Below are 27,330 nucleotides of genomic sequence, written 5' to 3'. Positions count from 1 at the left end.
TAGCACTTGTGGCCTACAAGAAGGAACTTCTTCCTATTACTAATACAACAGCAAGAAATGAAAGAGCAGGCACATTTTAATGTGGTATCATTTCCGGAAAAAGACACAATCTTCTGCACACTGGATGTCAAAACCAAATGAGAAACTTTTCTTCTAGTTTTGTCACAGTTTCTCCCAGAGCCACTGCTACTTGAATTCTGGAAATTTACAGGATGAAGGATTTTGTCATGATATCTAATTCTAATCTGAAGTGATTTACTGTTAAGTTGAAAATCAAGCCTGTACATATCCCCCTCCAAGTGGTTTCTATGACAGTTTCTATTAACCATAAAAATGTCACTTGCTAGGAAGTATCAGCCTTCTTACAGGCTTTGCAATCATCACTACCAGATGCACACTTACTGAATGGAATAAATAATAGTCTCGTACAATTAGCCTAGCATGCAGGACATGTCTGGCTATCTCTTTTGGCTCCAAAGTGATGTTTTTCACAAGCAAACCCATATATCAAGAGATGAGGTCTATTTAGATTCTCTGGAGTTCTTCACAACTTGAAATGTTGTAATGCCTTATAGGTAAAGCATAGTGGTATATAAACTTAGGCTAAGAGTTCTGATGCATATTTTTGCGGTTTCAGTTTGTATAAGCAACTGGAATGCCCATTTTCTATTGTTCTGGCCCAGAAGTTTAAAAAAATGTCTTTTCTGTGGCTTAGAATGTATTTTGAAATACATCAATGGCTCTGTGGCATTTCCTGCCATTGCACCATCACAGTAAACCTGGTACTGTGCAGATGCACATTGTCCCCATCTACCCTTGAAGGAAATGACACACAGAGCCTTTACTGAGGCTGTGTGTGTGATTGAGGGCTGCTGTCCGTGTGGGATGTGTTAGCAGTGTTGAGACACAAATTCGAGTTAATCTGGTCCTCAGTTGTGAGCTGGAATGAGAGTTTGGTTTTGCCTCATGGTCTGCCAGAAATCTTAGCCTTTACACTTAAGGTCTCTGCTGTTGGCAGGGAACTGAAGAAATCAGCCTGAATAATGAAAATGACATTGAATTGGTCCCCACATTTTAAGCTATATTCTGAAGAGAAGTCATAAAGAAAGTTGCAACCTGGACCTACATTGCTGTGCTTGCATCTGAAGATTGAAATCCATGGGGCTGCAGAGACGAAGTGCTGGATTTGGACAGCATGAGACAGATAGATACCCTTGCAGCAGCAGAAGCCTTGGAGCTTTGCAGCAAAGGAATCAAGAAGTCTTGTTTTCACCTGCCATGTTCTGCTCTTCTTTGCACCAATCTGACTACAGAAGTCAGTGAACTTTGACTTGTGTGTTGGGGAAGAAAATCACCATGACACAGTTTGAAGCTGTCACAGTGAACAGAGATATCAGCAAGGTCTATAGAGCATCTGGATCCCTTGATGGAGTGAGCCTACAGAGCCTGGGTAGATCAGAAACAGTGAGGGGTAAAAGAAAGCATTCAGTCACATTTCTAGTGTAAGGAAATTGTGTCTTTGAAAGTAGAATCTCTGAGAGAGACACATAGGCTATGACCTCAGAAGAGTTTGTAACTAAGCACTGTACTAAGGGAGTTTTCTGGTGTGAATGAGAGCAAATGTCCTCTCCTAAGATGAGCACCATTGGTGCAGGGAGTTGTATGAGGCTCTTGAGAATCAGGCAAATGGAAGACCTTGTGCTAAGCTGGGCAGTACTCATAGGAGGACACGAGGTAGACAATGGAAGGTTTAGTCCTTTCTCCCCTCTGTCTGCTTTGCAAAGGCTGTTGTGAAAACGGAAATGGTTTGAAAATGTCTGGCAGAATGATCTGTGATCTGTCAAACCTGCTCTAAAGGGGAAGCTGTAGAAGCTTATTCTATAAGGCTTAAGAAAAAAAATCTTCAAGTATGACTTGACTTCAGTGCAGGCAGAGGTGAAGTATTTCTGATGCTAGCAGGTCCTTTGTCTTTTATCTACCAAGTGAATATACATCCCAGAACAAAAAGTCACTATGTGTCTCTCACCCATGGAATTTACAAAGATTTATAAATTAAAGTTACAATTACAGAATATTACACAATATACAGTGCTAAAGACTGGTGTCAGAAGGAAAAGTGTGTGTGCTCTGTTTGTGACTGCAGAATCTAAAATGAATACCTAGAACGTTCCTCTCCTGGAAACACTATTAATCGTTTTTTCACATGGTGAAATTGCTTTGGAGCAATTTCACTGTCCCTTGAAGTCTCATGAAAACAGAAAGCAGATTATATTGATATGAGAAAAGATGATGCTCAGAGTTGTGTAAGAACCAAAACCCCACATATATTCTTTAAAGTCTGTGAGATGAGGCTGCTTTTTTCACTGCAATATTAACACATGAACCTTGGAGACTCTCATCTCAGCCAGTGTCTGAGCATGCTCTTGCATTTCATCCGATGGCTCAGGAGCAAAAGCACCAGCTTTTATTCAGCAACATGTAGCTCCAAAATCAATGTCAGCTAAGCATTTTCATTGCTAACCAGCTAAATGTATTCACAGATATTATTTGGACTAAAACTTGATAAATAGCACTGGAGGACTCCGAAGAAGACAAATTGTGTGTGAACCTTCTTCTCTGCCTGGGACAGATGAGAGAAAAGAAAAAAGTCATTTTTGCATGTTTTCATCCCTGATACCTATGATTTGGCTTTTGAACAGCCAAATGTCATCAGAAAACAATGACTTGGTGAGTATTTTGTGTGGAAAGATCCAATTTAAAAAGTGGGATTTGTAGGCCACACAGAAAAAATACATCATGTCTCCAAATTCCAGTCCAGTGAAAGCTTGGGAATTAGTTGGGCCAGGTAGTAAGTGACCTCTCCATATTTCAGAGTGATAGCAGCAGCACATATATGCTGTGTGCAAAGGCGCTTGCTGAAAAAAACAAAATTGAGCCAGTATCTCTGAAGGGCACCAGACTAATAAAAATGGGAAGACAAGACTTTCATCTGCAGAGTAGGCATTCCAAAGGTCCTGGGAGCCCTAACTTATCTGCATAGTGGAGAGCTCAGTGACTGAGTTTTTAGCATCTGTGTCTGTGAGAAGAGAAAGTACAACTTGGTACCAAATGGATGATCCCAGCTCACTCTGTGACTTCAGTTTGTGACTGAAGTTTTACTATTATTGTGTATTAGATTTGCCATAGCAAATAAAGAATAGAAATTGAAATAAAAAATTGAAATTGCAGTAAAGGCTACATGTGAAATTTAACAGTGTCATAAACCATACCTTAGATGGCTATAATAATAAAAAACGTTGGAAAGCCAGGACAGCTGAAGATTTTGTCCTTTTCAAAGAAAACCCAAATAACCCAAGCTCTCTCACTCTCTACTTTTAAAACAAGTCTGTACAGACTTAACATTGACTTTGTCTCCCTATGTTCAGTCTCTGTGCTCTGTGTTCAGGGAAGCACATAGAGAAAATAGGAGTTCACTGGCAATTCAAACCACAGCATTTGCTATGACAGTATTAGATCAACCTGCTAATGGATAGGGGTCCTTGCCTGAAGATTCCCACTCATGTCCCATTGACTTTATGGATAGTCCTAGGGATCTTGTCTGAGCACACCTGAATGTTTGTACAGCACCTGGTGCAAACGGCTTGCTGTCCAGCTTCATTTATCAAATGATAACATAATAATACCATAACTGAAGTCAGTCACACAGGCAGTAATTATCTAGTGATTCAGTACAGCACAGACTTGCTAGGTGGAAGACTGCACTAAGCTTATGCAGAGATTTCTATCTTGCCCATCAGTTTCTGCATGCTAAATGTATTCTGAATTTACGAATGTCGAAGTTTTAAGGTGAGATTTTCTCTGCTTGGGCTAAACCCAGAAGTGATTCATTTTCGTAATGCCGGAACAAAACCATTCAGCCCCTTTTGAATTATGTGAGACTGAAAGACAAGGAATTGATAACGTTGCTATTAACAGCTGAATCAAGACTCCCTGACAGTATGTATAATCATATTTTTTTTAATTTATTGAGCAAGGAACAGCAATACAGGGGGAGGTGGAAGGCAGGAAACTTCACAGAGTTTATGCCTGCCAGTGAGCGACACCTGATCCAGAAACCAGGCTCTGGTGATGTGCAGTGCAGGCAAAGTATGCTTGAATTAATGCCTAAGACCTGGCTGATGCATACCTCATAGTTAATCTGGTTACGCGGGGTTTATTTCACAGTCGGAAGTTCTTGCGCTGGAAGGGAGTCCTGCTGGGGTTTTCTGAGCACACGACTGAATTAATGAATGAACGAATGCAGCTTGCCAGCACAGATTTAAATTGCTTACTAGATCAAAATCTGCTCATTTTCTCTGTCCTTTCTTCCAGCCTCTCTGTCTTTTATTTATTAATTTATCTGAGAAAACAGATAAAAGAGCACAGATTAAAAAAAAAAACACACAACAAAACAACCCCAAACAGATAAAGTGCCTGCAGACATCATCAAGGCAGCAAATGCAGATAAATGCTTGTTTTTCATGCTGGCCTAAACCTTGGCACTGAGCTTTGAGGCCCGATCCTGGGTTGGGAGGTCACTGGAATAGGCTGGTGAGTGGCTGGTGCTGGCCGTGGGGCTGGGGCTGCAAGGACCCACGGCTGTGCAGCCTCTGTGGCCTGGCTGCCCTGAGAGAGGCATCTTGCCACCGACAACCCTTTTCTGCAGCCCCTGGGAAGAGGACAGCATTAAAGCAGTGAAGCGCTGCTTTGAAATGGTGAGAAATAAACCGGGGCTGCTCTGCCTTTCTGCACGTTGTTTCTATCTTTCAGATCCACGCTGTCTTTGGTATTAGCCAGTTGTCAGACTTTAATGGGCGCTTGCAAACAGGATCTCTGGAATATTTTGATTTATTTGGCTACTGGGCAGACCTCCAGCCTGCTGTCTTGACTGTGGTGTTTGTATTTTAATAGGAGTTTTAAGAAGGCTTGGCTAGGCGTATTTAAGGTAGTCCCTGAGCTTTTACACAGACTTTCTCAGCCCCGATTAAAAACAGCACTGAAGACATGCGGTGCCAGATTTTTCAGGAACAGAGAAGCAGGGACCCTATAAGTGTGCCACTGTTTATGCTCTCCCGAAGCCTCTTTCAGATGAGCGATCTCTTCTCACACTGTTGTGGCTCCTTGTGTTTCCCTGAGTCTGGACTCCTTAACTCCGTGTCCAGCCATGCTGCGCAAGGCCAGGATGCAGGCAGCCCTCCTCCACTGCTAGAGCAGGGCACTGGCAAGAGGACAAGGACAGATGCCTGATCATCCCCACCGCGCTCCCCAGCCCCTGCTTTGCAAGGCCAGACGCCTCCCTCCGAGCCCCGGCACTGGAATGCGCTGCAAGGAGGTGGCGTGCGGCTGCAAGGAGCTCTAGGCAGCAGCGAGACGCCTCCCTGGACTCCTTTCAGCACGATCGCGAGCGAAGGGGATAGAAGACAAATGTTGCTTATTCAAGGTGAAGGGCAGTGGTAGCATGAAGGAAAACCAGCCTGAGCTCTGCGCTGAAGTCTGGAGACCTTCCCGAAGGTTCAGTTTTAACGGTGTCTTAGATTTGAATTGTAAAGCTTGTGGGAAGAAGAGGCTGATAATCAAAGAGAGATTCTGCCAATATATCCAGGTATCCTGAGCTGAACTGCCCCTGCTCTTCCTCACTTTCCTCTCCCCATGCTGCTCGCACAGCCTGAGCAGGGATGGATAGCTATGCTGCCTGGTGCAGTGCAGGCACGCAGGCATCTGCCGGTGCATTATTGACCAGCTTTGCTTTCCTCATTCTAGAGACTAGACTGCGAATTTGAATCCAGGTCTCCGGAGGTGCTTGCCCAGTGTGCAAGCACTCTGCCTGCTGCTGGCATAACAAGGATCAGCACCAAGGTGCACTTCTGCTACACACCCTCCCAAAGGGAGCTCAGCGCTTCAGAAGCGAAAATCTGATTTGACTGGAGGGACTCAGCTCTCTAACAAAGAGAGGAGCAAAGTAAGTTTGGACTTTGAAGGGGTCACCAGTGGTCACCTACTTAATGCAATCTGTGAGGCTGTTTAGCCACTGAAAACCAAACTGGGGAGCGGTTCCAGGCTCCCCAGCTGCAGCCTGGAACCAACTAAAGCAAGGAGGTCCATGGTGGATGATTTTAAAAGGCACATCAGAGCCCAGATTGTCAGTAAGTTCTACAGGGATTTGGTTGGAGGTTTCATCGAGTGACCTCTATCAACGTGAGGCCCTTCAGAGCCAGCGAGCTGTGTGTGGCTGCCCTCCTTCCTCACCTGTCCTGGGGCACACGCTAGGAATGGAAGCTCAAGACGTCGTGGCAAGGTTGAGCTGCTCTGCTTGGCCTCCCCACACCTCCACCAGCAGCCAGCTGCTCTGAGAGGAGAAGGTGTGATCTCAGCTCATTGCATGCATCCATGCAGAAGAATGGGAGTGCAAGGGTAAATATCGAGGCACCTGGGAAAAGGCTTGCTTGGGTAATGAAATGATTGTGAAGTGACACATCGATTCAGGAGGAAAGATGCAAAAAGCAGCTCATCGTAACTTCAAACTTCACCAGCTTGCGGTACCAAGCATCCTTGAAATGCTAATTAAAACGAGCTGAGGGAGAGGAGCCTGCTAACAGGATCACAGCCACGCTTGGATTGAGTAATAAACATGTAGTAGGCATCCATGTTTCCCTGTATGTGAGCTTTCCAGGCTGAGCTGACTGTAAATGTTGCGGTTATGTGAAACCCACACAGAGTAGGATGAGAGCACAAGCTAGGGAGAGAGGCGAGGCCTAGTTACGAAGCTGGGAGAGAAAAAAAACACAACAGCCTTCCACAAATAAATAAATAACTGCCTGAAATGAGGGCTAATTAACTTGCAATAAACCAACTTAACCACTTAGGGGCAGCGTTAACACAGAGTTAACATGCAAAACAAACCTGCGTTTTCTCACCTGGTTAATTTAATATGCACGGTGAATATTCATGGTGTATGAAATCCTGATACATCAACACACCAAATGATGCAGTCTGTCAAGCCCAGGAACGTGTGGCAACAGGAGTAACTCAGTCGCTCATCACACAGTGTTAACTTTGATCAATTGGTGTTTCTAAACGTATTCATAGAGGATGTAGGACTTTGCTGCTTTTCCTCTGTCAGGGTCATGGTATGCTCTATACAAAGATTAAAACCTAAAAAAGGAGATAAAAAAGGGCTTTGCTTAAAATAAATAGAAGATGAAATAGAAAAAAGCTGCCTTTGAGAAATGCTTCTCTTGCATGCAGGAACTGAAAACCCCATTTTATCTCCATGGCCACATTCAGAGTCACTTTGCTTCCAGACAGTGTTTCTTTCTCTGCCTCACATGCAAAAGAGTCCTGGTTCCTTGGATTCCTCTGAAATATTTCCTTGCATAAAAAGGAGCTCAGACCTGCTTCAGGTATGTTTACACTCCCTGATCAGAACAAGTACATAAAGGAAAGGTGTTTTTTTCAGTGTTGCTTGTCTTAGTTGAGTTAGCTCTTCCAGGCAGAGGCAACAGGAAGAACACAATAACCCGGTTTTGTTTTCTTTTAATTTTTTAAAGTAATTAACATAAAGGGAGCTTGCAGCTTGAATTCAGCCTCAGGTAAAACTCCGCTTATCTCACTGCTTTCTTAACCTGAAGTATGAAAAGCATGACTTTTCCCTTCCTCTTCCTACCGCTCCATTGGCACACAGTCATTTTCATGGCTTATGCATGGCTTGCCAGTGTCCCAGCATCATCTTTACCTGCTGCTCTGGCCAGGGCTGGGGTCAGCTGGAGACCTGCTTCTATGGAGTGCTTGGTTCTCCTGGCAGTGAGTGCCAGATCCATGCACCACCAGACCACTGGGCAGGAGGAATACGGTCTGGATCAGGTGCAAACATGTGCTCCTGTTTCTGCTGAATTAGCCAGAGCGCACAGTGGGGAACATATGCCAGCTTTATGCTCTGTGCTGGCTGAGGGAGGATAGGCGATACCTGATCTGGCATCAAGTGAGCTCAGTGCGGAAAGAAGATATTGAACATGGCATAAAGTTAAAGTGGGATGGGTAAACAATATCTGATCTGGCAGAAGAAGCTGCTGGCATGAAGTTGTCCTGTCAGAACCATTAAAATAAATTAAAACCAGCAGAGTGAACGACACGTGGCCAAAGTGTTTTTGCTGCGGTACCAGGGAACTCAGAGCCAGGTTTACTATGCTGTCAAACCATGCACTTGGGAAATAGGCTGGAAACACGCACCCACCCTCGCTGTCTTGCCTCTCTGATGAACAACACGGGCAGATAGGGAGGTGAAGGGCCAGGGATGTTCGACACTGGAGGTACAGACCTTGTCCTGCATTACCCAAGTGGCAGCAGCTACTGCAAAAGCAGATTGTGCCCTGGCAAATGGCTTCCCCTGGGGCAGGAAGTGGTGCTGGGGATGCTGTGCTGGGGCCAGGCTGTCAGGGAGTCTGAGCTGGAGGAGAAGAGGGATGTGCAGCACTGCCGCCAGCACTGCTTCTGCAGAGGGAGGAGGGTCAGGCTCCAGAGCAGTCACCCTGCCAAAAGCATTAAACCGACTGAAGTACAGTCCTGCGAGGAAAGGAAGAAAGCAAGCTGTCAGAAGTGAGAGAGAAACAACAGGCCCACTGCACAGCATCATCCACAGACCACCCTTCTCCTTTCACCTGGCTCAAGCGGGTGAGGAAAATGGATGTTTAGGCACTTGCTTCCTTTACTCATAAAATTTGAGTGTTGCCCCTCTCTTATAAGATGGCCAGCACAGCCTGGGGACATCCAGTCCCATAGCTCCTAGGAACTGGTAGGAGAATGGAGGGGCTGAGTCGTCATGCATTATGCTGAATATTTACCCCTCATGCATGCTATTTGATTTTAAATCTAGCGTGTAATATGCTTTGCATCTAGCGTGTTGCTCTTGTGTGTTTTTCCCTTGCCCTGCCTGTCTCTTGCTGGCAGCTGCCATTGCGAAACAAAAGGCAGCTGCCAGTTTGAGTGAACATCTCTCTCTCTCTCTCTCACTCTTCCCTCTTGCTCTTGGAGCTGATGCAACACCACTTCACAGGCTGGGTGGCAGACACTGATGCAAGGGGGGCTTACTGGCCTTGGGATGCTCGGGCACGCGGTGCCGCTGAGATTCACTGCCAGAGCCTGAAGCCGTGTTCAAGCTCTTGAACCTGGCTCAGCAGCAGCCAAGAGACAATCGGCTGTCACCCTGCCAGCACACCAGCTCAAGCTGCAGTGATTGCCCATTTCACAGGGTTTGATGTTGCTGCTTTTGGCAAAGGTGACGATTTATTAAATACTACTTTGGTCTTCTGCCCCAGGAGTCAAACGCAGGGATCTCCTCCTCCAAACAGGTGGTATTCCCATGTCAGCTGAAAAAAAGCCTGGAAGCAGCAAGACTGAACTGAAATGGCACTTGGAAGATGAGACTTTCTTGTGTCAAATTGAAGTACTGTGAGGGAAAAGCAGGGTGAGATGCCAGGACCTAGACTCTCAAGCCAGCTGTGAGCCTTGGATGCTACTGTTCTTTGGCCAGCGGGGCTGTGCAGAGTGCAAGCTGCTGCACACGTTGAGGGAGTGCATCTCAAACTCACCCAGGATATTTATCCCTTGGTTCCTTTGAAGACTGGCTCACTCCATGTTCTGGGAGACTCTGGAGACCACCAGAGGGGTCAGTTCAGCTGTTTTTTGCAGAGATGAGAAGTATGGAAGAGTTGCTTCTGCTTTTCTTGGGGAGCCTTTACCCTGAGCTATAATGGGAACTTGCTTTGGGAAAACATGTTGAACTCTTGACTGCTGTAAATAGCCATGGTCTGGGTAGTGCCTCTGAGAAGGGAGTGCTTCCTGCTGGAGAGGGATGGAGATTAACTCAAATTTTCTGGAGCTGTAGTCCCTAGCACATCCTCAGTTTTTCCTTATCTCTCTGGGCTGTGGCAAGGGGATAGGGAAAAGGTGAGGGCAGGAAGGTTGTAAGAAGTCAAGCAGGACCCTGAACAATAGTGTAAAATGAAAAAGCCACATAAATGCAAGCCTCAGTTCCAATAGGGAAGTTAGGACATGAGATCTGAAACACCCTCCTGTCTGGTGTGTGCTGAAGAAGCGTACTGAAACAAATTCTCATGCAAGCTGTATCACACTGACTGTCAGAGAAACTGAGCCCTCACTCCTTTCCTTTGTGGCAATTTTCTTTCAGGCAGCTCCTGTTTGGTTTTGGTGTGTTTTATTTGTTTGTTGTTTTTTTTTTCACGATAGAAATGGGCATCCTCATGTCACTTATTGTAAACTCTTACAAAATTATGGGAATATGGGCTTGCTTTGAGGAGCAGTTTGGAAAGATCCTGTTTTGCTTGATTTGCCTGATAATAAGGTCCAAAGCAGGCACTGTTTATTTTAAATTGTGGAGGAAAGTGAGGAAAAGAAGCTGAAGACAGGTTTGAAGTCCTTGAGGAGCTGTCAGGTCAGAGGAGAAATTACAAATGTAGGTGTGAAGTTTGTACTTTTTATAAACAAAGAATGAGCTATGCCTCCCAAGTGAAGATGATTTCCTCTAGATTAAGAAGAGTTGCAAATAAGCAAAGAACAAAGTTTATTGCCACAAGCAAGAGAGGGCATCTTGCATTGCTTCACAGCACTGACTTGCCTCTCAGGCAGGCAGGCAGGCTGCCTGCACTGAAAGGATGCACTGCAGGAAAAGAGAAGCAGGAAAAGACAGGCGTGAACACTTCTGCCTGAGCTATCATAATCCCCCTCACCTGAACTCCTGAATGGAGTCCACAGGTTTTCTCTGGTTCCAAAAACTACATAGAAAGTACAGTTTATGGCAATATTTCCAGTTTGATTTATCTAAGCCACACTCTAGAAGTGGAGCGTGAAGAAGCAGTAGCATAAATGAATGGCTGGGTGCCTTCAGGTTCTCATGATCTTTGTGCTCTGGTTTCCCAGAGTTGTGCGAGTCCCACTGCAAGGATCTCTGTTGCTGTAATGGGACATGGGGCCAGAGATGCTCTAGCCTACACAATGGCTGTAAAATAGATAACACATGGTTCTGCTCTGGAAACCAATATATTCAACTCCTGGGACACTGATGAGTTAGCACACCTATGGCAGAGGGAGTGAATGAGGCAGATCCTTTCTCTTTGCCACCACCTGCACTGGCAAGTCAGGACTGAGAGCTCCTGAATGTCTATCCTTTCCCATTGCTTTGGCTCCTCTTTTCTGAAGGCAAAGGAGCTTTTCCTGATCTATACCTAATAGCTTTCCCCTTTAGGGAGCCCTGTTTAGTAGCAATCCTGAACGGTCGCTCCATGTGCCTCTGCACAGAGGCAGGCGGCTTCTGCCTGTGCTGGAGGCCGTGTGGGATTTGGCCTCTGAATTTCTGTCCTGCAGGAGGGCAGCCTGCAGCAGTCCTTTACAGTGTACCCAGCATCTCCACATCTTCCCTGGTTTGGCTTCCAGCCCCTCTGTGACTCCAGTCCCCCTTTGCCAGGCACAGCTCCTTTCTCCAGCACACGTTACAGTGCTCAAGTGGCCTGCCCCTTTGCTTAAGTGATAATGCTCCTCACAAAAGGATTCTAAAACATCTTCATTAAAGATATAAAACAAAATTCTCTTGCCCTGCTCTTTCCTCTGCTCTTTCCACCCAGATCTTCTGTAAGCCTGCCTCAGTCTGTTACTGTCCCTGGTCTCTGGTCAGCCAGCCCCTCCTCGCTGATGGCTGGGGATCTTATCCCATTCACAAGGCAGCAGAGGCAGGGAAACAGGTTGTCCTCTGCTGTGGGTCTCTGGGAACACCTCAGCTACTGCTCATCTGCCTCACCATTATTCTGATTTCCCTTCCACAACCCACTGTCCCCTACTAAAAGGCCTCCCTGGCCTCTCCTTCTCTCTTAATATCTCCTTCCTTTCTTCTGACATGCTGCCTGTTCCTCTGTCACCAGGCTGGGGTTTCTGCCACACTCTTGTCACCTCAAGCACATGGGCACCCACCAAGAGCAGCCCCAAGTCCCTAAAGCAGGCTGGTTCATCCTGTGACATTATGATCTTGGGGATGATCTCAGGGATCAGGAGGATCTGAGGGTGATCTCACAGAGGGTGGGAGTCATGGGCCATGGTAGGTTGGGGTGGACCCAGAGCCTGAAACAGTTCACTTTCCACTCTCTTGGACTTCTGCCCATCCTGGAGATAAACGCTGCTGAAAAGCAGAGGATCAGAGCCAACTGCTTCCCTCTCCCTCTGATGTTCCTTGCTCAGTGAGAAAGTAGCTTATGTATGACTGATTCCCCTTGTGAAAGGGAGAGAAAATCACTCAGCACTCTTGGATGGAGTGTCAGGAGTGACAATGGGGATCAATCAGACTTTCATCTCCTAAAACAATTCAGTAGTCTTTCCTTTGCTGTGGCATGAACCAAGAAAAAATATTTCTTCCTTTACAACCCTTTTACTTGCCACTTCTTCAGCTGAAACTAAGGAGTGTGCCTGACAGTGTAGAAATAGCCCCTGCTGAAGTCCATCCTGGGAGATGCTTTCCAGTGGTAGCATGCCAAGCAAGGACATGCAGAGTCCCATATTGCCCTCCTGTCCCCAGTCATGTTCCCAGCCTAGTGGGAATGATGCAGAGATGTTGGGACCCACTCTGCTAAACTCTTAGCCCTGGAGGAGTCAGCAGATCATGCTGTTTGCATACTGAGATGCCTTCTGTCACCCAGCCCTAAACAGCCACTTGCTAAGGTGTAGGCCTGGGTCTCAGTGTGAAGTTTTGAGGCCAGATCCACCTTACCAGTTCTCCCACCATCAAAATCAACTCTTGTACCTTACCGTTCAGCGTTTTCAGCTTTTAACCATGGCAAGCTGGGGACAGACCTTAAACTTGCATTCAGTCTCAGGGAGAAGGATTGGAGATCATTGCAAGCCCTGAGGACCCCAAGCACTGGAGAGGACAACAGAAAATGCCAGTTGCCTCAATGCTGGAGGAGGTCCAGACCATCTGCGTTCATAGAGGAACTGATCACAGCCAGCTGTGCCAGCAGGGCAATCCCAAACTCTCCCTCTCCTTCCCACAGTAATGTCCCTTCCTGAGATGGGTGTGGACTATGGACCATTGCATGGACTTATGCAGCTGGGAAAAGCCCAGGTACACAGCGAGATATGAAAACTTCATTAGCATACGAACAAGAGTAGACACAGTACAGGGCACTTGGGAAACCAGAATTATGGAGGTCTGCACCACACAGCTAGGGCAGGTTCACCTGTAAAAGATCCCAGCAATGGGCACCTTTCCTGGGGGGCTTAGAGTTAACAGAGACAACATGCTGGCACTTGGAAATGCTCTGCAGTGGACTGTGAGGACACAGTTTCCCCAGAGAGTAGCACTGAAGAAACCTAGTCTCAGCTGTCTGTAATCTCAGCAAACCATGGAAATCCCCTCTAGTTTTTCCATTAAAAGGCTCTCTTATGTGGGGAAGAGGAAGTCTGAGCTGGCACACTGTTGAAGCCTCCCTTTTAAGATACCCTATCCTACCCCTTTTCTCATGTCTCCCCCCATCTGTCAGACCTGCCTGCCTCCTGCAGATGTATCAGCAAGGCTGAATTTCAAGTGCCATCTTACAACTGTTGCTTGCATGTCAGCCCCCAAAAGGAAAGTGGAAAACGGGAGGATGTTGAGGGCTAAGATACAAGCAGCCCGTGCATATGTGATGCAGGGAGATTGCTCATGAGTGGCTGAAGCTTGTGCTCTCTGAGCTGGGCTCCTGCTCTGCACAGCCTGGCCAAGCCAAGAGCCCTGCTCGGCAAAGCCTGACTTCTCGATGGTTTTGGCCTCAGTAAAGACTCTGGTTCTGACGTGTGGATTTCTCTTTAGGATGAGAGGGGGAACAAACCCCACAAAGCCTCCTCTCAAAAGCCAAACTTCCCCAGCTGAAGCCAGTAAAGAGCAACCCAGCTGTTCCCGCTCCCCCGGGGCTAGCATGGGCTCTGCAGGCAACAATCCCCCCCAGCAGCCGGGGAGCCTGCGGGGTGCCGGTGGCCGTGGGGAGAGGGCAGAGACCCGAGGCTAGGGCCCCGCTGCGGGTGTCCCGTCTGGAAAGCCGGGGCCCCGGGGAAGCGCGAGGTGCCTGACAGAGGGCTGACTCAGCGGGAGGCAGCAGTTTGTGTAACCTCCAGCAATCCATTATTACAAAGGGGCTTTCAGGAACTCCTCTGTGCCAGGCACAGCGAGGGTTATTGATTGAGGAGACAGTGTAAATGCACAGAGAGGCTCCATCCATTAGGGCCGCTGCTCTCCACCAATTAGAAAAAAATCATTACTCAGCAGCCATCAATGGGCTCTGCGCAGCGCTGGAGTGCATGCATTCAATCTATCTTCTCCCACCTCCCTGAAAACTTAATGACAACTATTAGAGCTCTGCTGAATGCCCGGTGTGTGCAGAAGCAAAAGATTCATTCGGTAATCTTAGTAATTACGACGCCATAGGAGGACGCATCCTAAATTCAAACAAGGGTGCGAGGGGGGAGCGCGGGGGGAAGAGCCTGAATTCCTGCGTTGTGAAAGCCCTTGTCATGCTTAGCTTCCCGTCCCTTCCCACTCACCTGCTGCCTCCCCTTCCCTCTTCCCGTGGCCTCTCGGTGGGCTTTCTGGGCTTGCTTTTCTGCTTTCTCCCCCCTCCCCAAAAGGGAAACATCATTTTGTGAAAGCAAATTGAAGTGGGGTGACTTGGGAAATATTTGAGACCTCTGGATGAGGCACAAGCCTGGCAACACTGTTTGACAGCACTGCCCTGAGCAATTGAAGAGGCGAATTCCCATTTACAAAAGCCTGTAGAACCATTCTGGAGCCCTGCTGGCATAACACATGCAGGGTGCAATTTATTTACTCTGCCACAGCCCTCTCCTTCCCCCCTGCCACCCAGCCTTTTCATTTACACATGGCAGGACTGAGGCTGAGCGAGACCCTTGTCTGCCTCCTTGCCAATGCATGTCACTCCAAGTTATGGGGAAAGCAAAGTCCCAGGAGGGAATTTTTGGAAGAGCGCAAGGATGGATGTGACATGTCATTGAAGTTGAAAGGAGCAGTTACTTACAAGCAACAGTGCTTTTCACAGGCCTTCTCTTCTCCAATCTGGGGAGAGGTAAGTCATCATTATATGAGGGGCACCGACAGTGTTCGTCAGCAGCCAGAGCCTGGAGACTGCTGTCAGTCATGCCAGTGTTCAACACTGCACCTCCCAGCAGAGGAGTATCTTCCACCCCACCAGCAGCTGTGTGTCTGACAGATGTCACCAGGATAAGGGACAGCTGAAAGGGAAACTTTGCTGTTCCCTTTTTAGAACCCTCTAGAGGAGCTGATCCTGCCAGGGCCAGCTCACACAGCATCAGACTGCCTGGAGGGGAGGATCGCTAGTGCAAGAAGACAAGCTCCCAGTGCCTACCTCAGTTCAAGGTTGCAGGCTGATCTTGCAGAAGGTGAGGAAACTGGGTCACCACATCTCTGTAGCTAACCTCAGCATGTCTGGGATCAGGACACTAGCCATGAACATCATAGCTATGATTGGTCTCAGTAACGATCAAGTATGAACAGCATGAGACTTCTTAGGCTTTTGCTTGGACTCCTTGGTCTGTTTCATGTGCATGTGTTGTAGGAATAATGCAAAAGTTCCTGCAACATGCAGCAGATGGAAAAATACGTTAAAGGGGAGATGACACAGACAATCATAGGAAAATTAGGAAAACTAAAGTTAATCTCAAAGAGTCTACTCAGTTTTTATCTTGGTTTTACTCACAGGAGGTATCTTTAAGTTCAGCAAGATTTATGAAATACAGAATGAAGGCCTCAGGCTTCATTGGGTTGTTAAGGAAAATGCAACATCCAAACTTTCTAGAAAAGAAAACAGAAAAAGGAAGACATTAAAGATTATTCAGTGGGGGAAATAGCCTTCCTCCTCTGTGTATGAAAAGGGAGAAGGGCACTGAGGGAGCAGTTACTCTTTCTGTCACATTACACAGCATAGGACAGGCACAGAGAACCCATTCCTTGCTGAAGGCCAAATAGGTCTTCCAAAACCTCAGATAAGCAGCATATTCATATCCATCTTGATGTTATCCAGCAACAATGATGAAAATACACAGGTGGCTACAAGCCATGATTTTGCAGGCTGTGTCTGCCCCTCATATACCCTAACATAGAGGCTAATGGGTCACACAGCAGGGTTGTAAGTGACTCCCACACTCTGTGATGACCCTGTTACATTCACCACTATGTGACTTTTAATGTGAAAGTTTATTAAGGAATTAATTCCCAGTCAGGCAAAAGGGCACGTCTTGGTAAAATGCAATGACAAGATCCGCACGTTGGATCAATGTGGTGAGGCATTGGGAAGAATGGATGAAAGAACTGGGAAGAATGTTGCCTTTGTTACAAGACCCTCCAGTACCTTCTCATGATCCTTAAGGCACCTTCCAACCCAAACCATTCCACGATTCCATGCTCCTTCCCCTGCAGTGTGCTGCCAAAAAGGCACAGACATTCTCCCTTCCTTCCTTTTGGCTGGCTGGGGAGAGCCCTTGCTCCAGAGGCACTGAAAAAGGGAAGACCACGGCAAGCAGATTAAATGACAGGTGCCTCTGTGGTTTCTATTCAGCCATGCCTGACCTTGACATGTGAATCGGAGTCAGGAAGGACAACGTGTGAGTGTCCATCTGATCTGCTGCTCCCGGGGAAGGTGCTGGCAGGTACCCTGCGGGCTGTGGATCCGGCCATCTGCCGCAGACACGGGGTAGCTGTGTGGAGGCCCAGCTGGCAAACAGGCCAGTGGCTGGCTGGCCCTCAGAGAGTGAGCAGTGTCTGCAGGCTCAGTACAGATGGACCCAGGAGACTGCGGCGTTCTTTGAGCATGGAGTTTTGTCTGTGCTCCTGGGGCCGGATAGAGACCAAGCTCATGGGCAAGGTGCTTTGCAAATCTGGCAGAATGATGGATGAGGGGACCAAGCACCATCTTGGCCCTTCTTCTCTTTATGACCTAAAGACAAGCTGGCTGCTAATACGGAGCTCATTGTCTGACTGCCATAAGTCATGGGATTGCTTCCCCTGCTTAAATGGGAGCAGCTGGGCTCCCTGGTATATACATATGTACTTACCTGCAAAGCCTTGACCACTGTCCTTCAAGGTTCCTTGTGAAGACTTCTGCAATGCAGAGAGGGGAAAAGGGCACGTACTGAATCAATAGCACTGGCCATTTACTACAAACTGCAGGCTTTGGAAGATGAAGGAGGATATATTGGATCCTTTGAGCAGTGGGGCACTTCGTTTCTCTGACATTGGTGCTCAGAGAATGGTGTAGAGGATGATTGCCTAGAAATACATTTGCTAAGCTATTTGCTTAAACTACAGAGTCACTTGGGCACCATCAGACAGAAGGAAAGCCATGAGCTCTTTTGCCAAGAGACTATTGATAACATCTTTGAAGAGAAACCTTAAAGCCCTAGGACCATTTGCTGAGTGTCCTTCTCCACATTAAGTGTGATTATTGTGTTTAAGGGGTAAGGACAGTAAGATTTAGGGTCATAGTTAAAAGAACTCCAACCCAATAAAGATGCAAAGACACATACTACAACGAATACGCAAAATGTGGCTATTTTACATTTTTCCTATTTTTTAGACTGGGTTTTTTTGTTGACATGCTGAATAAGGAAATGGCTGATGAGGGTGAAAATTCTGTTGAGATATTCTTCAGTGTGTGCCTGGAGATAGCAGGCAATTTCATCTCCAAGGCTTTAACTCATCCTAAATAACAGACGCACATCCTAAATGCCTTCTAATGGGATGATATTTGTCCACGTTCTCTTCCTGTAGTTCCAGGAATGGTCAAAGAAGCTGGAACAAGAAATCTGCCCAGGGACTTCCTACACATATAAGACCATGTTTTGAAACAATACAGTGTCCTTTGCTGTTTTGCAGGCTGTGTTATTGCTCTGGATGATGTATTTTCAGCATATTTATCTACATTTGGGAAAAAGTCTTGATGGTCCAATCTTACCCTATCTGGAAATACTCCAGTTGGAACCTCTCAGGGCTTCTTTTCAGGGTTCTCTTGCCTTTCATTATGGACTTTTCATTATAGACAGTCTATAGAATTTTAGATGTTTCTTGGTGATTAAGTGTCTCCTTCTGGATCTTTGAACCAGTTTTGTCAAAAAACACCATTTCTGCTGTGGCAGACCAGACAAGAGCTGTGCTTTGGTGGGATCATTGCTTAGGTGTCTTCCCCTCAGCCCTTTCACTGTTTATGATTTCTCTCTTTGCAGCATTATCTCTCCCCCTCTCCTAGAAAAGCGTGTACTCTTTTCTGTAATTTCCTGTTGCCACCTACAGAGCGTTCCCCAATCTGTCAGCCATTTCCAGCTCCCTCTGTTCTCTCTCATCCCCCTCCACTGTGCTTTTGTCAGTCACTTCTTGTCTTCCCCAGCTCTTTTATTTCCTCACCTTCTGCTTCCCTCCTTCACCATCATGGCATCCCTCTTGTATTTCCTCCTTTATCCTCTGCACTGTGACTATGTCTCAGTACTAACTGACTTGCTACTGTATGCCAAGACAGGTCTTCTTGTCTGCACTTGGACCTTGTCTGAAATATAAATACCTACTGGATCAAAGGCAAAGCCACCCCAGCATCCCCCAGTCCTCTCCATGTGTCAGCTACCATGGGAGAGAGCTGCAGGCTGGTGGGGACAATGTAGCCCCATTCCTCTTCAGCATGAGGAAGGACCTTCCTGACCTTGGACCCTAAGGAGAGGAATGAAAGATGAACTACCTCCTTTAGGCTTGTCTCCTCCACCTTGTTATTGTTACCTCCTTCCTGGAGGCCCCCAACTTGCCCTGCAGATGCCAGCTATTTTTTTCTCTCAGATTCTCCTGCGGATTAGCATAAACCAAATTGCCCTCATCCATATTTACCTTAGTGAGACTGTTGCTTCTATTTGAGACCTGGCAGAGTGCTTACATTCTCAAAATCTGTTTATCTCAGACACACTATTTCACTTAACGAAAGATGCTACCTCTGTCTATAACCTTTCCACCCCTTCAGGTGAAGACATGCTGAGGTACAATCTCCCTCATTTCCTCTCTGAGACACATCTGCTTTGTGTCGTCTCTTCCATTCAGAGATGCTTCCTTGGAAAGGGCAGGCTTCTTGCCATCTTCCTGGAAGCAGCACCCCTGTTTTGCCTCTGCCGCTATTGAAATTTATGTTGCCCTAGAAGTCCCTACCACACTGTCAGGAACAGCACAGGTCACCCATCAGCTGCCTAGTAAACCAGACAAGGAGTGTCTTTCCAGCTGAGATATGAGGACCACCTGCTGCCAAAGTGGGAGACTACTTCCGAAGTAGTTCACTGGAATATGTCAAACCCATGCCAGTGCCCCCACATGGTTTGAAGTAGTGATGGTCGATGCAATTAGACCACAGCAGGATTGCAATCTGAAAAGTGTTCCTACCAAAATTACTAGGTGCTGAGGCCACAAAGTCCACAAGACTGATTTTGTGCTCTGCTTTCTGTCTCTCCACTGCAGAGTCTATTACACATCTTGTCTCCAGCAACAGGGAGACCTTAACTGCATGAAACGTGGCTTGGGCTGCTCCTTTTTTTCTCCACAAAGCACTGGAGAAGGGCAGAGCCCATGGGCAGGCAGAAGATGGAGATGAGAGTCAGTGACTGAGGGGATTGCCCTGAGGAAAGGAGTTGCCACTGCCTGAGGGTTGTGGTGTGAAGGAAGGGAGGGGCTGTACCAAGTCCTCCAGTGCAAAACACTTTACAGGTTGTGCCAGGGGATGCAGTGTCTCCGAAGGGGTTTCACTACCCCAGTGTAACTGGACTGACCAAGCAAAAAGAACTAGGGAAGGATAAAAAGAGACTCTTGCCTTTGCATGGACTGCCGAACATTTCCAGCTCAAACCTTTGTTCTAGAGGCTCAGAAAAAGCATTGCTGTGGCCCTTCTCTTGGTATCAGTGTCATGAAAGATTCAAATGGCATTGTCCACCTCCAAAGCTTTTGCAGAATGAATCAGTTTTCCTATGTGCCTGACTTGACACACATTCCCGGACCACTTGGAGGTCACAAATGTAATTAAACCTCGGTGAATAGTAGCAGACCTCACAGAAATAAAGGCCTTAATCCAATCAAGCCACATTTGTACTCCCTGTACAACATCAAGCATGGCCAAAGCAGAAGGGACAGACCGTGGAGAGCTAGAAGGGCCCCAGGAATTTCCTCCGTGCACCGCTAATTATGGATGAGAATGTGATTGTGACACTTGCAGACAATACAGGCAATTTCTCAAAGTGGGGGTCCAAGGCTTGGTATTATCACACTCGGTTAGTGCAAGAAACACTGGAAAGATCACAGATAGTTCTTGGAGTAAAATGGTTAGGAGAGCTATAATTTGTTAGGTGGAGATCAGCTTTAACAGGTTTGCTTTGTATTGGTAAGTTTGGGGAGAAACTCATCCTCTCTTTCCTGTTAAAAAGGGGAAAGCAGAAGTACCCTGCTGTCCTAGGAAGTGCTTTTAATCAGCCCGTGCAATACTAATTAATTTTTGCATAATGTCTCATGCTGCATTCCACCCTGGAGGAGGCAATGCTTGATGTGTGGGCCAGGTGATTCACCGGTGATCAGAGGAGCCGGCTGCAGACCTTTCCTGGAGCTGACAGAAAAGCCTCCTGGAATTCCGAGAGGAGGAAAATGTGACAGTGTTGTCACAAGCTGGGTGACTTCAACTCATACACCTGTCAACGTTTGTAGGGGGGTGAAATTTTAGCAAGGAATGGGCAATTTCTTTGCTAAAGAATTCACAGTATTCACCCCAAGTAGAGAATTCCTACTAGCCAGGTGTAGTGAGTAAATACCATTTCACTGATCAGATGAAGATACAATCTGTAAGTGGAATTATATGGGACAAGATAGATACAGAGAGATGGGAGGTGGTTCCTGATGGCAGGTTCTGGTTAAAAGAAAAGGTGCTTGAAGTGTGGAGCAAAGTGATGTTAAGGGATCTTATTGATAGAGACCTTGAGGAAAGGTAGGAACAAACAGCTGTGTGTTCATAGAAGCCTGCATCCACCCTGCTCGGAAACAGGACCAGAAAATAGAATGAAAATTGTTACTACTCCTTGTTGTTCAGACTGAGGCAGGGGATAGAAAGCATGCTGGTGATCTCCATGTGTAAAGCAGTATGGAGAGCAAAAGTGCTGGTCCGAAAAAGTTTGTAGTGAAAAGGGAAATAATGCCATTGGAGGGAAGGCACAACTTTTGCTTCATGTTTTTCTGCCAAGGTAGGGCTGAAGTTTTGTTGTGCCTTCCCTTGTGCTGGCAGAGGAGGGGGAACATGTGAAAATTACTTTCATTGGAATCACTGAGCTTGAAAAATGGGGCTTTAAAAAGGAGAGAGTGGGAGAGAGAAAACTGCAATGTTTTACAAACCATTTCACCTGCCTGACAGACAGCCTCGGATCAGCTCCAATGTGCACAAGGTAGTGCCCTGCCTGCTCTTCTCCAGGGATCTGTTCTGGAGAAGGCTCCTGCCGCAGGCCAGACCAAGGAGACCGCAGCCATGCTCTGCTTTTCGTGCTGCTCCGGGCTCTGTGCTTATGCTCAAGTTCAATAGGCTTTGCTCCTCTGCTCATTCAGCTGATGAAAAGTCATTTTTTTCTCAGGCCACCAGCATGTGAGCTGCAAGGATTCGTTCGTTATTGCTCAGCCATGCTGCGAGATGCCGTCTCGAAGTAATTAATTGAGCAATGCTTTGGAATTGTGGAGGAAAAAGATTTTCAGGGGGGGGAAACATAATGCAGGAAGGTGGGGGGAGGCTTACATTTTTTTTTTCTTTGAAGTGAGGATCTTTTGCTGAGAGGGAGGGAGGCGTAGCCAGAGAAACCAGCTAGCTTGTTATTTTACAGCGTTATTCTCCACAGCTGTATGGATAAACACATAGCCGCAGCCTGCTGCTTCTGCCTCATTTTAAAAATAACTGTAGGAGCGGAACTTTGTTAATGAGAGCTTGTTGTGAGGATGTGTTTTTCAGGAGAGGTAAGCCCATCCCCATTGCAAACCCTCCCTGCTATCCGGCACGTGCGAGTGGGGAGCCCTGGGAGGTCCAAGCCACCATACGGCTCAGGGCTTTCAGTGTCGTTTGCAGAACATCTGCTCCTTTCCAGCCAGACCTCAAAGAATCCTGCAAGGCTAACAGGAACCACAAGTTCATGCAAGGAAAAAAGGGTGGAGACCCGGCAGCTGTCAGGCGGGAGTATTTATATCCAGGCTGCCAGCACAGAGTGACGTCTGTAATTCCCCCATAACCTCTCTCTCCTGGCACGGCATTGGCTGCACGTTCTGGCCTGCCACGGCCATGGGATTACATGGCACTAAATCAGAATCAACCTTTTAGACAAAAGTGCCTTTAAAAGCAGTTGAAGACAATGTCTTTACAGACAAAGTCTCCTGCCTACCGCCCTCACTTGAACCTGGGGACAGGCTTGGACAACTTGCACTGAGAAGGTGACACTCTGCAGGTTGTTTTGCAGATACCCTTTGTCATGGAGGTCCTGCAGAGTGTGGACCCACCAGTGCTGGGAAGCTGGAAACACTCTAAAGTGAAGTGATCTTTCATCCCAACAGGACAGGGAATGAAGTGTAGGGCAACTCAAACAAAAAACAGGAGCCTTTGGGAGAGGGAGGGATATATCAGGAATTCTCAGAGAGCTAGAACAAGATCGGGACCTATGAGCAATCCTTTACAGAGGCAGAGATTATGTGTGAGTATATGTGTGAAGTCTCCAGGCAAATCAGGCACTGTGTATTCGAGTGTTCAGATAGCAGCATGGTGTATTTTGCATGCCCTTAGCAGATTTTGAACTGAGAGGCACACAACCAATTGACTTTCTGTTTTGCAACAGGGAAAACCAGGTAGCAAATTCAGAGATGAAAACTGAGCATGCCCCCTTCTCACACAAAGACCTCTATCTCCTATGAGTTTTGTCACACCTGTCTGCCAAGGATGGCACTTATCCAAAGGCAAGGGCTGCAGAAACTGCTGAGAGAAGGAATTACAGTAATATAAACAATAACTAGTAACCTACTGGCACTCCCAGTGTCTACCCACTCCAGAGCTACCCAGCCTCTGGCAAGACTTAGCATCAGTGTTTCAGGCAAAACACAGGTAGCCTTGTCATCAGTGCCCCTAAAAGAAGGATAACAGTAGTCCATCTGCTTGCCAGTGAGTTGGCCCAGGCACTGCTGTCCCTGCAGCAACTCTGTGATGCTGGGCTCCTTGTATGAACTGTGATGGTAATGGCTCTGGCATGCTCAGATTTTTGAGTATGAGGGTGATCTTGAGTACCTTTGTAAAGGGAATTATTTGAATCATAGCAGCAAGCGGAGTTTATGAAAAAGCAGTGTCTATTTATGAATCTGTGGCTTTAAAGGAGCGCTGTGTTCCTGCTTGAAAGGGCTCAGCTGGGGCCGTGAGTTCAGCGTTGTTTTCAGCCTGTTCTTCGGGCTGCATTTAATTGTGCTGTTGCGTAATGTTTTTAAGCTATTTTAAGGAAGCGTGTCTACTCATCACAATTATCAGAGAAACACAGATTCCCAGAAGCAGCCCTCATCGCAAAGCAGTGCTCAAGCCTCCTCAAATAGCCAGGCCTGATCCGCCTCCCCCTCCCACCAGCCTTCTCCTTCCCAGGGCCCCCCCATCAATAATCTGCCTGCTTTCGCCAGCAGTGATGCTTATCAGAAAGGGCAGCTCAGTGAACTGGCAGGGACGTGATGCGAAGGTCACCCGGGGATCCCTGGCCTCAGGCGCAGCCCACCCTGAGCCTCCCAGCCAGCCCAAGGGCACAGGGCTGCAGAGCAGCCCCACCGCCGCTCGGGGAGGGAGAAGAATAGGGCAAACAGAGGGCAGAAAGAGAGAGAAAGAGCACAAAAGAGTGCGAGGCATTTAAATAGCGCTTGGGATGGTTGTTGTGATGGGGCCTGGGCCCTTTTGGATGTTGCTGCTGACACTTCTAAACGAGCTGACGGCACCCGGTCTAGGGGATTATGTTCAGTAGCGACTTGCTGTCCTTGCCAGTAGGCACAAACAAATAGCTTATTACATCGGGGCCAATGTTATCGAAATGGCTTTAAAGAAGCAGTCAGCTTTAGTCTCCCTCTACTCATTAGAAACGGCGGTTAATCACTTGCTGTGAAAAGGCTCACCACCACTTTGCTTACTCCTCCAGCCCTCCTTTGCTGCCCTTCTCACAAGTAAATTCCTTATTCAGCTGGTCCGTCCCCCACAATCAAGTAATTTCTTATGCCTGCCACCCACTCTGCCTGGATTAACCTCAGGTGGTCACTACAGTGCTGGTTCCTTGAAAAGCACTGCCTCTGAGCAAAATCTTCGCACTTTTTATTCCTAAGCCTGCTTTTCAAAATCCCTCTGTGTATCTTGAACCAGCAACACTCTTTCCCCACAGGCTCTGCTAGTGGTTTAATAGCCTACTGTTTCTCTTAAGTCCCAGTGCTAACAGTACTCAGTCTTACTGGTGCTGGATGTGCAAAGAGTGCTGGTGGGAAGGCTATTGCTAGCTCCCCAACCATGCTGGGCACCTTCTTCACTGGAAGTCTGGGATGAGATGCAGTGGGCTGTGAGGAAGGTGGAAGAGCTCAGACTGTCCTGGCAGCAGGCTAGTTTTGTTAGCTAGCTCAACATCTAGCACAGTTGGTATGGAAAAGCAGTCCTAGGCTTTTGAATGGAGGCAGAGGCCAGGGGCATTGACTTATTACATGTCAGCACTGTCTGATGTCAAATGATGGTGCCAGTGCCCGTTGCAGGGACATTTTGACAACCTCTCTGCTCTAGCTGCCTGCTTATTAGAAGCACCAAAACAGTAACTGAAAAATGAGGAAAGTAACACTTAAATCCTAATGTGCTGCTAATGTAACCACAGCGGTTCAAAGCTCTACCCAAAACAAGAAGACTTTCCTTCTGCTGGGTGCTGTAGGTGACTTCGGAAGAAATTGCTGCACCCAGGGCAGTGTTGGATGCAAGCAGGCAGGGTGGGCCTCCATACCTCACAGGGTACCCACAGATGTAGGGAAGCCTTCAACTGGATTTCCAGAAAACCCCAGGGTCTCACTCTCACTGATTACAGGAAAGAAAAGTAGATCAGAGGGAAACATTAGAAATGCCTTTAAACAGAGAAACCACATTCCCTGAAGAAACAAACAATAATGTTTCATGGGAGCATGGGGAATCTGTTTCACACTGCAAAGTCTCAGTTATTGGGACGTGATTTTATCTGTGTCACCATGTGCTGCTGCTTGCAGACCCCCTGTGTGCAGTAGCACTGTCTGCAAAGGCTTGGCTGCAAGTGACAGTGTGGCTTTTGCTGAATCCCAGTGACAATGGAGAAAAGGAAGGTGCTCCAGGTCACTTCCAGCTATTGGTTATGGTGTGTGCCATAGCTTAATCTACAAGGTGGCTAGCAGAGCTGACAGCAAAATGTTCCTGCTCTGTTGCATGTGCTGCTGTTTTGCACAGGTTTTAAAAATTTGCAGAGCCCCTTTGATGTCATGGAATCATAGAACAGATTGGGTTGGAAGGGACCTTCAAACGTCATCTAGTCCAACCCTCTGTAATGAGCAGGGACATCTTCAGCCAGATCAGGTTGTTCACAACCACATCCAGCCTGGACTTGAATGTTGCCAGGGATGGTGCATCCACCACCTCTTTGGGCAGCCTGTGCCAGTGTTTTACCACCTTTATTGTAAAGAATCTCTTGTTCATGTGTCCTCTGCAAATTTCGTGGCAGTGAAATTCAGCCTCTGGTTTGGCTCCCTTGCAGGCAATGCAAGTCTCTGACTGACCCCTGAGGAGGGAGGCAGAAGTGATCACCCTTGGTATGGCCACTGTCTTGTCTGTTCCCTGGGCCACTGGAAGCAGCAGGGAGAGCTGCCTAGCCTGTGGCTGCCCATGGTGAGCCACAGAGCACTGTTACTCCAGCTGTGAAGAGAGCCTCCCAAAAGTGCTTCAGAGGTTTGGGGTTTTGGGGACAGGGACTGATTTTCTGCCATGGCTTTTGGCTGCTTTTGAGGTGTTGCTTGGTATCCACATAGGTCCTGCCACAGGTTGTAACAAGGGGTGATTGAGCACCGAGCTGGCATATGAGAAAATCCCTTGCAGAGCGAGAGGGGACTGTACACACTGGCTGTCATAGGCAGTGCTGGCAGCAGTGCCTGCCTTTGCTGTGTGTGCTGCAGCACAGCTAGTGCTTCACAGCTGGACTGATGTGTGCTCTGGGCACAGGGCATGGAGCACAGAGGGAGTGGCAAAGTGAGATCTCAGCTCAGACCGTCTCCACGTTTCAGGGAGATTAATCTGTGAGGCAGCGGTTTTTAAGCCATTCCAGTCTTTCATTATGTGCATCTCAGTGCAGCTCCTCATGGAGTTTCAGAGTTCAGCTCCTGTGGCTGCAAGGAAGTTCCAAAGCACATTTTTTCTGCAGCTGTGTGCAGAGTTCCCCTCACCAGATTGACCAGGAGTGGATCACAGTGCCTTACTTGGGACATCCCCTGTACCTCAGGCAAGGCACACCGCTGCAGCCTCGCTAAAGCCACCAAGACACCAGCACAACCAAGTCTGTGGTTTGCTACTGTAAAACAAGTAGAGCCGTTTTGGCTGAGGGAGAATAAGCGCTCATGGGGGACAGGGAGGCCCCTTTGCACAGGCAGCTTGCAGCAGCGCAGGGCCAGGCGTGCGAGGAAGGACAGGCTGCTTTAAGACCTTCCTCCGCTGCTGAGGCAGCTGGGGCTGGACCGATGCCTGGGTATAAACTAAAGCAGCTTCACAACTGCTCTAATTTATGTCGATTGCCAGCGGCCCCGGGGCATTTCTGTCAGCCGGGGCTCAACCAGCTGTAACAGCATCTTGGTTTCAGCTTCTCCTCCTGGCCCTCACTGCTTTTGCCGGTGGCTGAAAGGGATTGCGGTGCAAGCAGCCCCCGTCACAGGTCTCTCAGCAGATGGATCTTCAGGGCATCTGTGCTGCTCACCCCAGTATCTTCTGGTCAGGTTACAGCCTGTGTTTCCACCTCCCTGGGTGAAAAGCACTTCCTACTCCTACGGTACCTGTGACGGTGCTTTGCTATCTATATCTGTACATATGACGAGAGCAGCAAACTCCTCTGCAAACCGCCCACAAATCACCCTGGAGTCAAAAAGCCCGATCACAAAGACTACAAAGAAAAATGAATAGCACTGTCTGAAACTCAGAAATAGGC

Source organism: Melopsittacus undulatus, chromosome 2, assembly GCF_012275295.1.
Source record: "Melopsittacus undulatus isolate bMelUnd1 chromosome 2, bMelUnd1.mat.Z, whole genome shotgun sequence".
NCBI classification, from domain to species: domain Eukaryota; kingdom Metazoa; phylum Chordata; class Aves; order Psittaciformes; family Psittaculidae; genus Melopsittacus; species Melopsittacus undulatus.
Note: the sequence above shows the minus strand (reverse complement) of the source record.